Source organism: Xyrauchen texanus, chromosome 36 (assembly GCF_025860055.1).
Source record: "Xyrauchen texanus isolate HMW12.3.18 chromosome 36, RBS_HiC_50CHRs, whole genome shotgun sequence".
NCBI lineage: Eukaryota > Metazoa > Chordata > Actinopteri > Cypriniformes > Catostomidae > Xyrauchen > Xyrauchen texanus.
This window is the reverse complement of record NC_068311.1, coordinates 24,179,325-24,191,527: the sequence shown is the minus strand read 5'-3', so window position 1 is coordinate 24,191,527 and position 12,203 is coordinate 24,179,325. Positions and strand designations below refer to the sequence as shown.

General features: G+C 42.4%; 12 non-coding genes across 12 annotated transcripts; all 12 read right to left on the bottom strand.

The window, feature by feature from the left end:
• Positions 1–1,482: 1,482 nt before the first annotated feature.
• Positions 1,483–1,556, bottom strand: trnat-ugu (transfer RNA threonine (anticodon UGU)). Its single transcript has one exon. It is a non-coding gene; the product is annotated as a tRNA-Thr (tRNA).
• A 1,551-nt stretch (positions 1,557–3,107) lies between these two features.
• trnat-ugu (transfer RNA threonine (anticodon UGU)) lies at positions 3,108–3,181 on the bottom strand. Its single transcript has one exon. It is a non-coding gene; the product is annotated as a tRNA-Thr (tRNA).
• Positions 3,182–3,920: 739 nt separating this feature from the next.
• On the bottom strand, positions 3,921–3,994 carry trnat-ugu (transfer RNA threonine (anticodon UGU)). Its single transcript has one exon. It is a non-coding gene; the product is annotated as a tRNA-Thr (tRNA).
• A 739-nt stretch (positions 3,995–4,733) lies between these two features.
• trnat-ugu (transfer RNA threonine (anticodon UGU)) lies at positions 4,734–4,807 on the bottom strand. The gene has a single exon. It is a non-coding gene; the product is annotated as a tRNA-Thr (tRNA).
• Positions 4,808–5,546: 739 nt separating this feature from the next.
• On the bottom strand, positions 5,547–5,620 carry trnat-ugu (transfer RNA threonine (anticodon UGU)). Its single transcript has one exon. It is a non-coding gene; the product is annotated as a tRNA-Thr (tRNA).
• Positions 5,621–6,359: 739 nt separating this feature from the next.
• On the bottom strand, positions 6,360–6,433 carry trnat-ugu (transfer RNA threonine (anticodon UGU)). The gene has a single exon. It is a non-coding gene; the product is annotated as a tRNA-Thr (tRNA).
• Positions 6,434–7,984: 1,551 nt separating this feature from the next.
• trnat-ugu (transfer RNA threonine (anticodon UGU)) lies at positions 7,985–8,058 on the bottom strand. The gene has a single exon. It is a non-coding gene; the product is annotated as a tRNA-Thr (tRNA).
• A 739-nt stretch (positions 8,059–8,797) lies between these two features.
• On the bottom strand, positions 8,798–8,871 carry trnat-ugu (transfer RNA threonine (anticodon UGU)). The gene has a single exon. It is a non-coding gene; the product is annotated as a tRNA-Thr (tRNA).
• A 739-nt stretch (positions 8,872–9,610) lies between these two features.
• On the bottom strand, positions 9,611–9,684 carry trnat-ugu (transfer RNA threonine (anticodon UGU)). Its single transcript has one exon. It is a non-coding gene; the product is annotated as a tRNA-Thr (tRNA).
• A 738-nt stretch (positions 9,685–10,422) lies between these two features.
• trnat-ugu (transfer RNA threonine (anticodon UGU)) lies at positions 10,423–10,496 on the bottom strand. The gene has a single exon. It is a non-coding gene; the product is annotated as a tRNA-Thr (tRNA).
• Positions 10,497–11,231: 735 nt separating this feature from the next.
• Positions 11,232–11,305, bottom strand: trnat-ugu (transfer RNA threonine (anticodon UGU)). The gene has a single exon. It is a non-coding gene; the product is annotated as a tRNA-Thr (tRNA).
• Positions 11,306–12,044: 739 nt separating this feature from the next.
• On the bottom strand, positions 12,045–12,118 carry trnat-ugu (transfer RNA threonine (anticodon UGU)). Its single transcript has one exon. It is a non-coding gene; the product is annotated as a tRNA-Thr (tRNA).
• Positions 12,119–12,203: the final 85 nt, after the last annotated feature.

The following is a 12,203-nucleotide window of genomic DNA, read 5'->3' as shown; positions in this document are numbered from 1 at the left end:
AAGCCCAAAAGCTGTCTGGACCACCTGTCATCAGAAGGAACAGGAAAACACAATAAATGCCAGACAAGCACTGTTGGGAATTCAACCCAGGGTATCCTTTTTACTTGAAAGGTGCTTTAACCAGCTAAGCCACAGAGCCCTGACAGGGAAGACTGTCCTAAAATATCCTTTGATTGCAGCTGAGAAAACGATTGTGAGCTGAATGGGACTGCTACATTTCATCAGTGCAGCACATTACTAGTTCTTGCAAAAGAACACTTTTCATTATGTAGGCACTGATGATAAGAGTGGAAATAGCATTGAGGAACATGCCATTGATGGCATAAAAGAGTTTTTTTGGGAACTGAGTTTGGGTGGTCAGAAAGCCTTGGTGTTTGTTGGCCAAGTGCGCTTAGCAAAATTACAAATTCTCAATCTATATTGGGACTTGAAACCACAACTTTTGAATGTTGTCATTTTGCAAACAAAAAGACCCAAGAATTATCAATAGCACCACAGAGCCAAAACTGTGCTCTATTTATGTCACCAACTCTTTGAGCATAAATACAATGAAGCACAGTATTGGTTACCTTTTGAGTCTTGGTGGAATTTAACAGAGGTTGTAAAGAGACCTATGTTGTCAGAACCAATTGTCCTCAAGGGAAGACAGTAAGAAAACTCCCTCTCAGGTAGGAACTGCTGGGAATTGAACCGAGGATCTCCTGTTTACAACACAGGTGCTTTAACCAGCTAAGCCACAGAGCCCCAACTGGGAACACTGTCCGAATGTATCCTTTCACTCCTGGATCTCCTGTTTACAAGACAGGTGCTTTAACCAGCTAAGCCACAGAGCCCTGACAGAGAATATCCGAATGTATCCTTTCACTGTAGCTGAGAAAAAGTTTGTGAGCTGAATGGGACTGCTACATTTCATCAGTGCAGCACATTGCCAGTTCTTGCAAAAGCACACTTTTCATTATGTAGGCACTGTTGAGAATCGCATTACACTGTAAAGGCACCAAGCCCAGGATCTCCTGTTTACTAGACAGGCACACTATGCCATGGCACCTATGATTAGCTGCCATGGTAGTGTATCTCAGAAGAAAAAACATAGAAAAGAGTGGAAAGAGTATTGAGGAACATGCCATTGATGGCATAAAAGTGTTTTTTGGGGAACTGAGTTTGGGTGGTCAGAAAGCCTTGGTGTTTGTTGGCCAAGTGCGCTTAGCAAAATTACAAATTCTCAATCTATATTGGGACTTGAAACCACAACTTTTGAATGTTGTCATTTTGCAAACAAAAAGACCCAAGAATTATCAATAGCACCACGGTGCCAAAACTGTGCTCTGTTTATGTCACCAACTCTTTGAGCTTACATACAATGAAGCACAGTATTGGTTACCTTTTGAGTCTTGGTGGAATTTAACAGAGGTTGTAAAGAGACCTATGCTGTCAGAACCAATTGTCCTCAAGGGAAGGCAGTAAGAAAAATCCCTCTCAGGTAGGCACTGCTGGGAATTGAACCCAGGATCTCCTGTTTACAAGACAGGTGCTTAAACCAGCTAAGCCACAGAGCCCCGACAGGGAACACTGTCCGAATGTATCCTTTCACTCCTGGATCTCCTGTTTACAAGACAGGTGCTTTAACCAGCTAAGCCACAGAGCCCTGACAGAGAATATCCGAATGTATCCTTTCACTGTAGCTGAGAAAAAGTTTGTGAGCTGAATGGGACTGCTACATTTCATCAGTGCAGCACATTGCCAGTTCTTGCAAAAGCACACTTTTCATTATGTAGGCACTGTTGAGAATCGCATTACACAGTAAAGGCACCAAGCCCAGGATCTCCTGTTTACTAGACAGGCACACTATGCCATGGCACCTATGATTAGCTGCCATGGTAGTGTATCTCAGAAGAAAAAAACATAGAAAAGAGTGGAAAGAGTATTGAGGAACATGCCATTGATGGCATAAAAGAGTTTTTGGGGAACTGAGTTTGGGTGGTCAGAAAGCCTTGGTGTTTGTTGGCCAAGTGCGCTTAGCAAAATTACAAATTCTCAATCTATATTGGGACTTGAAACCACAACTTTTGAATGTTGTCATTTTGCAAACAAAAAGACCCAAGAATTATCAATAGCACCACAGAGCCAAAACTGTGCTCTGTTTATGTCACCAACTCTTTGAGCATACATACAATGAAGCACAGTATTGGTTACCTTTTGAGTCTTGGTGGAATTTAACAGAGGTTGTAAAGAGACCTATGTTGTCAGAACCAATTGTCCTCAAGGGAAGACAGTAAGAAAACTCCCTCTCAGGTAGGAACTGCTGGGAATTGAACCGAGGATCTCCTGTTTACAACACAGGTGCTTTAACCAGCTAAGCCACAGAGCCCCAACTGGGAACACTGTCCGAATGTATCCTTTCACTCCTGGATCTCCTGTTTACAAGACAGGTGCTTTAACCAGCTAAGCCACAGAGCCCTGACAGAGAATATCCGAATGTATCCTTTCACTGTAGCTGAGAAAAAGTTTGTGAGCTGAATGGGACTGCTACATTTCATCAGTGCAGCACATTGCCCGTTCTTGCAAAAGCACACTTTTCATTATGTAGGCACTGTTGAGAATCGCATTACACTGTAAAGGCACCAAGCCCAGGATCTCCTGTTTACTAGACAGGCACACTATGCCATGGCACCTATGATTAGCTGCCATGGTAGTGTATCTCAGAAGAAAAAAACATAGAAAAGAGTGGAAAGAGTATTGAGGAACATGCCATTGATGGCATAAAAGTGTGTTTTGGGGAACTGAGTTTGGGTGGTCAGAAAGCCTTGGTGTTTGTTGGCCAAGTGCGCTTAGCAAAATTACAAATTCTCAATCTATATTGGGACTTGAAACCACAACTTTTGAATGTTGTCATTTTGCAAACAAAAAGACCCAAGAATTATCAATAGCACCACGGTGCCAAAACTGTGCTCTGTTTATGTCACCAACTCTTTGAGCTTACATACAATGAAGCACAGTATTGGTTACCTTTTGAGTCTTGGTGGAATTTAACAGAGGTTGTAAAGAGACCTATGCTGTCAGAACCAATTGTCCTCAAGGGAAGACAGTAAGAAAACTCCCTCTCAGGTAGGCACTGCTGGGAATTGAACCCAGGATCTCCTGTTTACAAGACAGGTGCTTTAACCAGCTAAGCCACAGAGCCCCAACAGGGAACACTGTCCGAATGTATCCTTTCACTCCTGGATCTCCTGTTTACAAGACAGGTGCTTTAACCAGCTAAGCCACAGAGCCCTGACAGAGAATATCCGAATGTATCCTTTCACTGTAGCTGAGAAAAAGTTTGTGAGCTGAATGGGACTGCTACATTTCATCAGTGCAGCACATATGCCAGTTCTTGCAAAAGCACACTTTTCATTATGTAGGCACTGTTGAGAATCGCATTACACTGTAAAGGCACCAAGCCCAGGATCTCCTGTTTACTAGACAGGCACACTATGCCATGGCACCTATGATTAGCTGCCATGGTAGTGTATCTCAGAAGAAAAAACATAGAAAAGAGTGGAAATAGTATTGAGGAACATGCCATTGATGGCATAAAAGAGTTTTTTGGGGAACTGAGTTTGGGTGGTCAGAAAGCCTTGGTGTTTGTTGGCCAAGTGCGCTTAGCAAAATTACAAATTCTCAATCTATATTGGGACTTGAAACCACAACTTTTGAATGTTGTCATTTTGCAAACAAAAAGACCCAAGAATTATCAATAGCACCACAGAGCCAAAACTGTGCTCTATTTATGTCACCAACTCTTTGAGCATAAATACAATGAAGCACAGTATTGGTTACCTTTTGAGTCTTGGTGGAATTTAACAGAGGTTGTAAAGAGACCTATGTTGTCAGAACCAATTGTCCTCAAGGAAAGACAGCAAGAAAAATCCCTCTCATGTAGGCACTGCTGGGAATTGAATCCAGGATCTCCTGTTTACAAGACAGGTGCTTTAACTAGCTAAGCCACAGAGCCCTGACAGGGAAGATTGACCGAATGTATCCTTTCACTCCTGGATCTCCTGTTTACAAGACAGGTGCTTTAACCAGCTAAGCCACAGAGCCCTGACAGAGAATATCTGAATGTATCCTTTCACTGTAGCTGAGAAAAAGTTTGTGAGCTGAATGGGACTGCTACATTTCATCAGTGCAGCACATTGCCAGTTCTTGCAAAAGCACACTTTTCATTATGTAGGCACTGTTGAGAATCGCATTACACTGTAAAGGCACCAAGCCCAGGATCTCCTGTTTACTAGACAGGCACACTATGCCATGGCACCTATGATTAGCTGCCATGGTAGTGTATCTCAGAAGAAAAAAACATAGAAAAGAGTGGATATAGTATTGAGGAACATGCCATTGATGGCATAAAAGTGTTTTTTGGGGAACTGAGTTTGGGTGGTCAGAAAGCCTTGGTGTTTGTTGGCCAAGTGCGCTTAGCAAAATTTCAAATTCTCAATCTATATTGGGACTTGAAACCACAACTTTTGAATGTTGTCATTTTGCAAACAAAAAGACCCAAGAATTATCAATAGCACCACGGTGCCAAAACTGTGCTCTGTTTATGTCACCAACTCTTTGAGCTTACATACAATCAAGCACAGTATTGGTTACCTTTTGAGTCTTGGTGGAATTTAACAGAGGTTGTAAAGAGACCTATGCTGTCAGAACCAATTGTCCTCAAGGGAAGACAGTAAGAAAACTCCCTCTCAGGTAGGCACTGCTGGGAATTGAACCCAGGATCTCCTGTTTACAAGACAGGTGCTTTAACCAGCTAAGCCACAGAGCCCCAACAGGGAACACTGTCCGAATGTATCCTTTCACTCCTGGATCTCCTGTTTACAAGACAGGTGCTTTAACCAGCTAAGCCACAGAGCCCTGACAGAGAATATCCGAATGTATCCTTTCACTGTAGCTGAGAAAAAGTTTGTGAGCTGAATGGGACTGCTACATTTCATCAGTGCAGCACATTGCCAGTTCTTGCAAAAGCACACTTTTCATTATGTAGGCACTGTTGAGAATCGCATTACACTGTAAAGGCACCAAGCCCAGGATCTCCTGTTTACTAGACAGGCACACTATGCCATGGCACCTATGATTAGCTGCCATGGTAGTGTATCTCAGAAGAAAAAAACATAGAAAAGAGTGGAAATAGTATTGAGGAACATGCCATTGATGGCATAAAAGTGTTTTTTGGGGAACTGAGTTTGGGTGGTCAGAAAGCCTTGGTGTTTGTTGGCCAAGTGCGCTTAGCAAAATTACAAATTCTCAATCTATATTGGGACTTGAAACCACAACTTTTGAATGTTGTCATTTTGCAAACAAAAAGACCCAAGAATTATCAATAGCACCACGGTGCCAAAACTGTGCTCTGTTTATGTCACCAACTCTTTGAGCTTACATACAATGAAGCACAGTATTGGTTACCTTTTGAGTCTTGGTGGAATTTAACAGAGGTTGTAAAGAGACCTATGCTGTCAGAACCAATTGTCCTCAAGGGAAGACAGTAAGAAAACTCCCTCTCAGGTAGGCACTGCTGGGAATTGAACCCAGGATCTCCTGTTTACAAGACAGGTGCTTTAGCCAGCTAAGCCACAGAGCCCCAACAGGGAGCACTGTCCGAATGTATCCTTTCACTCCTGGATCTCCTGTTTACAAGACAGGTGCTTTAACCAGCTAAGCCACAGAGCCCTGACAGAGAATATCCGAATGTATCCTTTCACTGTAGCTGAGAAAAAGTTTGTGAGCTGAATGGGACTGCTACATTTCATCAGTGCAGCACATTGCCAGTTCTTGCAAAAGCACACTTTTCATTATGTAGGCACTGTTGAGAATCGCATTACACAGTAAAGGCACCAAGCCCAGGATCTCCTGTTTACTAGACAGGCACACTATGCCATGGCACCTATGATTAGCTGCCATGGTAGTGTATCTCAGAAGAAAAAAACATAGAAAAGAGTGGAAATAGTATTGAGGAACATGCCATTGATGGCATAAAAGAGTTTTTTGGGGAACTGAGTTTGGGTGGTCAGAAAGCCTTGGTGTTTGTTGGCCAAGTGCGCTTAGCAAAATTACAAATTCTCAATCTATATTGGGACTTGAAACCACAACTTTTGAATGTTGTCATTTTGCAAACAAAAAGACCCAAGAATTATCAATAGCACCACAGAGCCAAAACTGTGCTCTGTTTATGTCACCAACTCTTTGAGCTTACATACAATGAAGCACAGTATTGGTTACCTTTTGAGTCTTGGTGGAATTTAACAGAGGTTGTAAAGAGACCTATGTTGTCAGAACCAATTGTCCTCAAGGGAAGACAGTAAGAAAAAACCCTCTCAGGTAGGCACTGCTGGGAATTGAACCCAGGATCTCCTGTTTACAAGACAGGTGCTTTAACTAGCTAAGCCACAGAGCCCTGACAGGGAAGGTTGACCGAATGTATCCTTTCACTCCTGGATCTCCTGTTTACAAGACAGGTGCTTTAACCAGCTAAGCCACAGAGCCCTGACAGAGAATATCCGAATGTATCCTTTCACTGTAGCTGAGAAAAAGTTTGTGAGCTGAATGGGACTGCTACATTTCATCAGTGCAGCACATTGCCAGTTCTTGCAAAAGCACACTTTTCATTATGTAGGCACTGTTGAGAATCGCATTACACTGTAAAGGCACCAAGCCCAGGATCTCCTGTTTACTAGACAGGCACACTATGCCATGGCACCTATCATTAGCTGCCATGGTAGTGTATCTCAGAAGAAAAAAACATAGAAAAGAGTGGAAATAGTATTGAGGAACATGCCATTGATGGCATAAAAGAGTTTTTTGGGGAACTGAGTTTGGGTGGTCAGAAAGCCTTGGTGTTTGTTGGCCAAGTGCGCTTAGCAAAATTACAAATTCTCAATCTATATTGGGACTTGAAACCACAACTTTTGAATGTTGTCATTTTGCAAACAAAAAGACCCAAGAATTATCAATAGCACCACGGTGCCAAAACTGTGCTCTGTTTATGTCACCAACTCTTTGAGCTTACATACAATGAAGCACAGTATTGGTTACCTTTTGAGTCTTGGTGGAATTTAACAGAGGTTGTAAAGAGACCTATGCTGTCAGAACCAATTGTCCTCAAGGGAAGACAGTAAGAAAACTCCCTCTCAGGTAGGCACTGCTGGGAATTGAACCCAGGATCTCTTGTTTACAAGACAGGTGCTTTAGCCAGCTAAGCCAAAGAGCCCCAACAGGAAGCACTGTCCGAATGTATCCTTTCACTCCTGGATCTCCTGTTTACAAGACAGGTGCTTTAACCAGCTAAGCCACAGAGCCCTGACAGAGAATATCCGAATGTATCCTTTCACTGTAGCTGAGAAAAAGTTTGTGAGCTGAATGGGACTGCTACATTTCATCAGTGCAGCACATTGCCAGTTCTTGCAAAAGCACACTTTTCATTATGTAGGCACTGTTGAGAATCGCATTACACAGTAAAGGCACCAAGCCCAGGATCTCCTGTTTACTAGACAGGCACACTATGCCATGGCACCTATGATTAGCTGCCATGGTAGTGTATCTCAGAAGAAAAAAACATAGAAAAGAGTGGAAATAGTATTGAGGAACATGCCATTGATGGCATAAAAGAGTTTTTGGGGAACTGAGTTTGGGTGGTCAGAAAGCCTTGGTGTTTGTTGGCCAAGTGCGCTTAGCAAAATTACAAATTCTCAATCTATATTGGGACTTGAAACCACAACTTTTGAATGTTGTCATTTTGCAAACAAAAAGACCCAAGAATTATCAATAGCACCACGGTGCCAAAACTGTGCTCTGTTTATGTCACCAACTCTTTGAGCATAAATACAATGAAGCACAGTATTGGTTACCTTTTGAGTCTTGGTGGAATTTAACAGAGGTTGTAAAGAGACCTATGTTGTCAGAACCAATTGTCCTCAAGGGAAGACAGTAAGAAAACTCCCTCTCAGGTAGGCACTGCTGGGAATTGAACCCAGGATCTCCTGTTTACAAGACAGGTGCTTTAACCAGCTAAGCCACAGAGCCCCAACAGGGAACACTGTCCGAATGTATCCTTTCACTCCTGGATCTCCTGTTTACAAGACAGGTGCTTTAACCAGCTAAGCCACAGAGCCCTGACAGAGAATATCCGAATGTATCCTTTCACTGTAGCTGAGAAAAAGTTTGTGAGCTGAATGGGACTGCTACATTTCATCAGTGCAAGCACATATGCCAGTTCTTGCAAAAGCACACTTTTCATTATGTAGGCACTGTTGAGAATCGCATTACACTGTAAAGGCACCAAGCCCAGGATCTCCTGTTTACTAGACAGGCACACTATGCCATGGCACCTATGATTAGCTGCCATGGTAGTGTATCTCAGAAGAAAAAACATAGAAAAGAGTGGAAATAGTATTGAGGAACATGCCATTGATGGCATAAAAGAGTTTTTGGGGAACTGAGTTTGGGTGGTCAGAAAGCCTTGGTGTTTGTTGGCCAAGTGCACTTAGCAAAATTACAAATTCTCAATCTATATTGGGACTTGAAACCACAACTTTTGAATGTTGTCATTTTGCAAACAAAAAGACCCAAGAATTATCAATAGCACCACGGTGCCAAAACTGTGCTCTGTTTATGTCACCAACTCTTTGAGCTTACATACAATGAAGCACAGTATTGGTTACCTTTTGAGTCTTGGTGGAATTTAACAGAGGTTGTAAAGAGACCTATGTTGTCAGAACCAATTGTCCTCAAGGGAAGACAGTAAGAAAAATCCCTCTCAGGTAGGCACTGCTGGGAATTGAACCCAGGATCTCCTGTTTACAAGACAGGTGCTTTAACCAGCTAAGCCACAGAGCCCCAACAGGGAAAACTGTCCGAATGTATCCTTTCACTCCTGGATCTCCTGTTTACAAGACAGGTGCTTTAACCAGCTAAGCCACAGAGCCCTGACAGAGAATATCCGAATGTATCCTTTCACTGTAGCTGAGAAAAAGTTTGTGAGCTGAATGGGACTGCTACATTTCATCAGTGCAGCACATATGCCAGTTCTTGCAAAAGCACACTTTTCATTATGTAGGCACTGTTGAGAATCGCATTACACTGTAAAGGCACCAAGCCCAGGATCTCCTGTTTACTAGACAGGCACACTATGCCATGGCACCTATGATTAGCTGCCATGGTAGTGTATCTCAGAAGAAAAAAACATAGAAAAGAGTGGAAAGAGTATTGAGGAACATGCCATTGATGGCATAAAAGAGTTTTTTGGGAACTGAGTTTGGGTGGTCAGAAAGCCTTGGTGTTTGTTGGCCAAGTGCGCTTAGCAAAATTACAAATTCTCAATCTATATTGGGACTTGAAACCACAACTTTTGAATGTTGTCATTTTGCATACAAAAAGACCCAAAAATTATCAATAGCACCACAGAGCCAAAACTGTGCTCTATTTATGTCACCAACTCTTTGAGCATAAATACAATGAAGCACAGTATTGGTTACCTTTTGAGTCTTGGTTTAATTTAACAGAGGTTGTAAAGAGACCTATGTTTTCAGAACCAATTGTCCTCAAGGGAAGACAGTAATGAAAATGCCTCTCAGGTAGGCACTGCTGGGAATTGAACCCAGGATCTCCTGTTTACAAGACAGGTGCTTTAACCAGCTAAGCCACAGAGCCCCAACAGGGAAAACTGTCCGAATGTATCCTTTCACTCCTGGATCTCCTGTTTACAAGACAGGTGCTTTAACCAGCTAAGCCACAGAGCCCTGACAGAGAATATCCGAATGTATCCTTTCACTGTAGCTGAGAAAAAGTTTGTGAGCTGAATGGGACTGCTACATTTCATCAGTGCAGCACATTGCCAGTTCTTGCAAAAGCACACTTTTCATTATGTAGGCACTGTTGAGAATCGCATTACACTGTAAAGGCACCAAGCCCAGGATCTCCTGTTTACTAGACAGGCACACTATGCCATGGCACCTATGATTAGCTGCCATGGTAGTGTATCTCAGAAGAAAAAAACATAGAAAAGAGTGGAAAGAGTATTGAGGAACATGCCATTGATGGCATAAAAGAGTTTTTTGGGAACTGAGTTTGGGTGGTCAGAAAGCCTTGGTGTTTGTTGGCCAAGTGCGCTTAGCAAAATTACAAATTCTCAATCTATATTGGGACTTGAAACCACAACTTTTGAATGTTGTCATTTTGCAAACAAAAAGACCCAAGAATTATCAATAGCACCACGGAGCCAAAACTGTGCTCTGTTTATGTCACCAACTCTTTGAGCTTACATACAATGAAGCACAGTATTGGTTACCTTTTGAGTCTTGGTGGAATTTAACAGAGGTTGTAAAGAGACCTATGTTGTCAGAACCAATTGTCCTCAAGGGAAGACAGTAAGAAAACTCCCTCTCAGGTAGGCACTGCTGGGAATTGAACCCAGGATCTCCTGTTTACAAGACAGGTGCTTTAACCAGCTAAGCCACAGAGCCCTGACAGAGAATGTCCGAATGTATCCTTTCACTCCTGGATCTCCTGTTTACAAGACAGGTGCTTTAACCAGCTAAGCCACAGAGCCCTGACAGAGAATATCCGAATGTATCCTTTCACTGTAGCTGAGAAAAAGTTTGTGAGCTGAATGGGACTGCTACATTTCATCAGTGTAAGACATATCCAGTTCTTGCAAAAGCACACATTTCATTATGTAGGCACTGTTGAGAATCGCATTACACAGTAAAGGCACCAAGCCCAGGATCTCCTGTTTACTAGACAGGCACACTATGCCATGGCACCTATGATTAGCTGCCATGGTAGTGTATCTCAGAAGAAAAAAACATAGAAAAGAGTGGAAAGAGTATTGAGGAACATGCCATTGATGGCATAAAAGAGTTTTTTGGGGAACTGAGTTTGGGTGGTCAGAAAGCCTTGGTGTTTGTTGGCCAAGTGCGCTTAGCAAAATTACAAATTCTCAATCTATATTGGGACTTGAAACCACAACTTTTGAATGTTGTCATTTTGCAAACAAAAGACCCAAGAATTATCAATAGCACCACAGAGCCAAAACTGTGCTCTATTTATGTCACCAACTCTTTGAGCTTACATACAATGAAGCACAGTATTGGTTACCTTTTGAGTCTTGGTGGAATTTAACAGAGGTTGTAAAGAGACCTATGTTGTCAGAACCAATTGTCCTCAAGGGAAGACAGTAAGAAAAATCCCTCTCAGGTAGACACTGCTGGGAATTGAACCCAGGATCTCTTGTTTACAAGACAGGTGCTTTAACCAGCTAAGCCACAGAGCCCAAACAGGGAAAACTGTCCGAATGTATCCTTTCACTCCTGGATCTCCTGTTTACAAGACAGGTGCTTGAACCAGCTAAGCCACAGAGCCCTGACAGAGAATATCCGAATGTATCCTTTCACTGTAGCTGAGAAAAAGTTTGTGAGCTGAATGGGACTGCTACATTTCATCAGTGCAGCACATTGCCAGTTCTTGCAAAAGCACACTTTTCATTATGTAGGCACTGTTGAGAATCGCATTACACTGTAAAGGCACCAAGCCCAGGATCTCCTGTTTACTAGACAGGCACACTATGCCATGGCACCTATGATTAGCTGCCATGGTAGTGTATCTCAGAAGAAAAAAACATAGAAAAGAGTGGAAAGAGTATTGAGGAACATGCCATTGATGGCATAAAAGAGTTTTTTTGGGAACTGAGTTTGGGTGGTCAGAAAGCCTTGGTGTTTGTTGGCCAAGTGCGCTTAGCAAAATTACAAATTCTCAATCTATATTGGGACTTGAAACCACAACTTTTGAATGTTGTCATTTTGCAAACAAAAAGACCCAAGAATTATCAATAGCACCACAGAGCCAAAACTGTGCTCTATTTATGTCACCAACTCTTTGAGCTTGCATACAATGAAGCACAGTATTGGTTACCTTTTGAGTCTTGGTGGAATTTAACAGAGGTTGTAAAGAGACCTATGTTGTCAGAACCAATTGTCCTCAAGGAAAGACAGCAAGAAAAATCCCTCTCATGTAGGCACTGCTGGGAATTGAACCCAGGATCTCTTGTTTACAAGACAGGTGCTTTAACTAGCTAAGCCACAGAGCCCTGACAGGGAAGCTTGTCCGAATGTATCCTTTCACTCCTGGATCTCCTGTTTACAAGACAGGTGCTTTAACCAGCTAAGCCACAG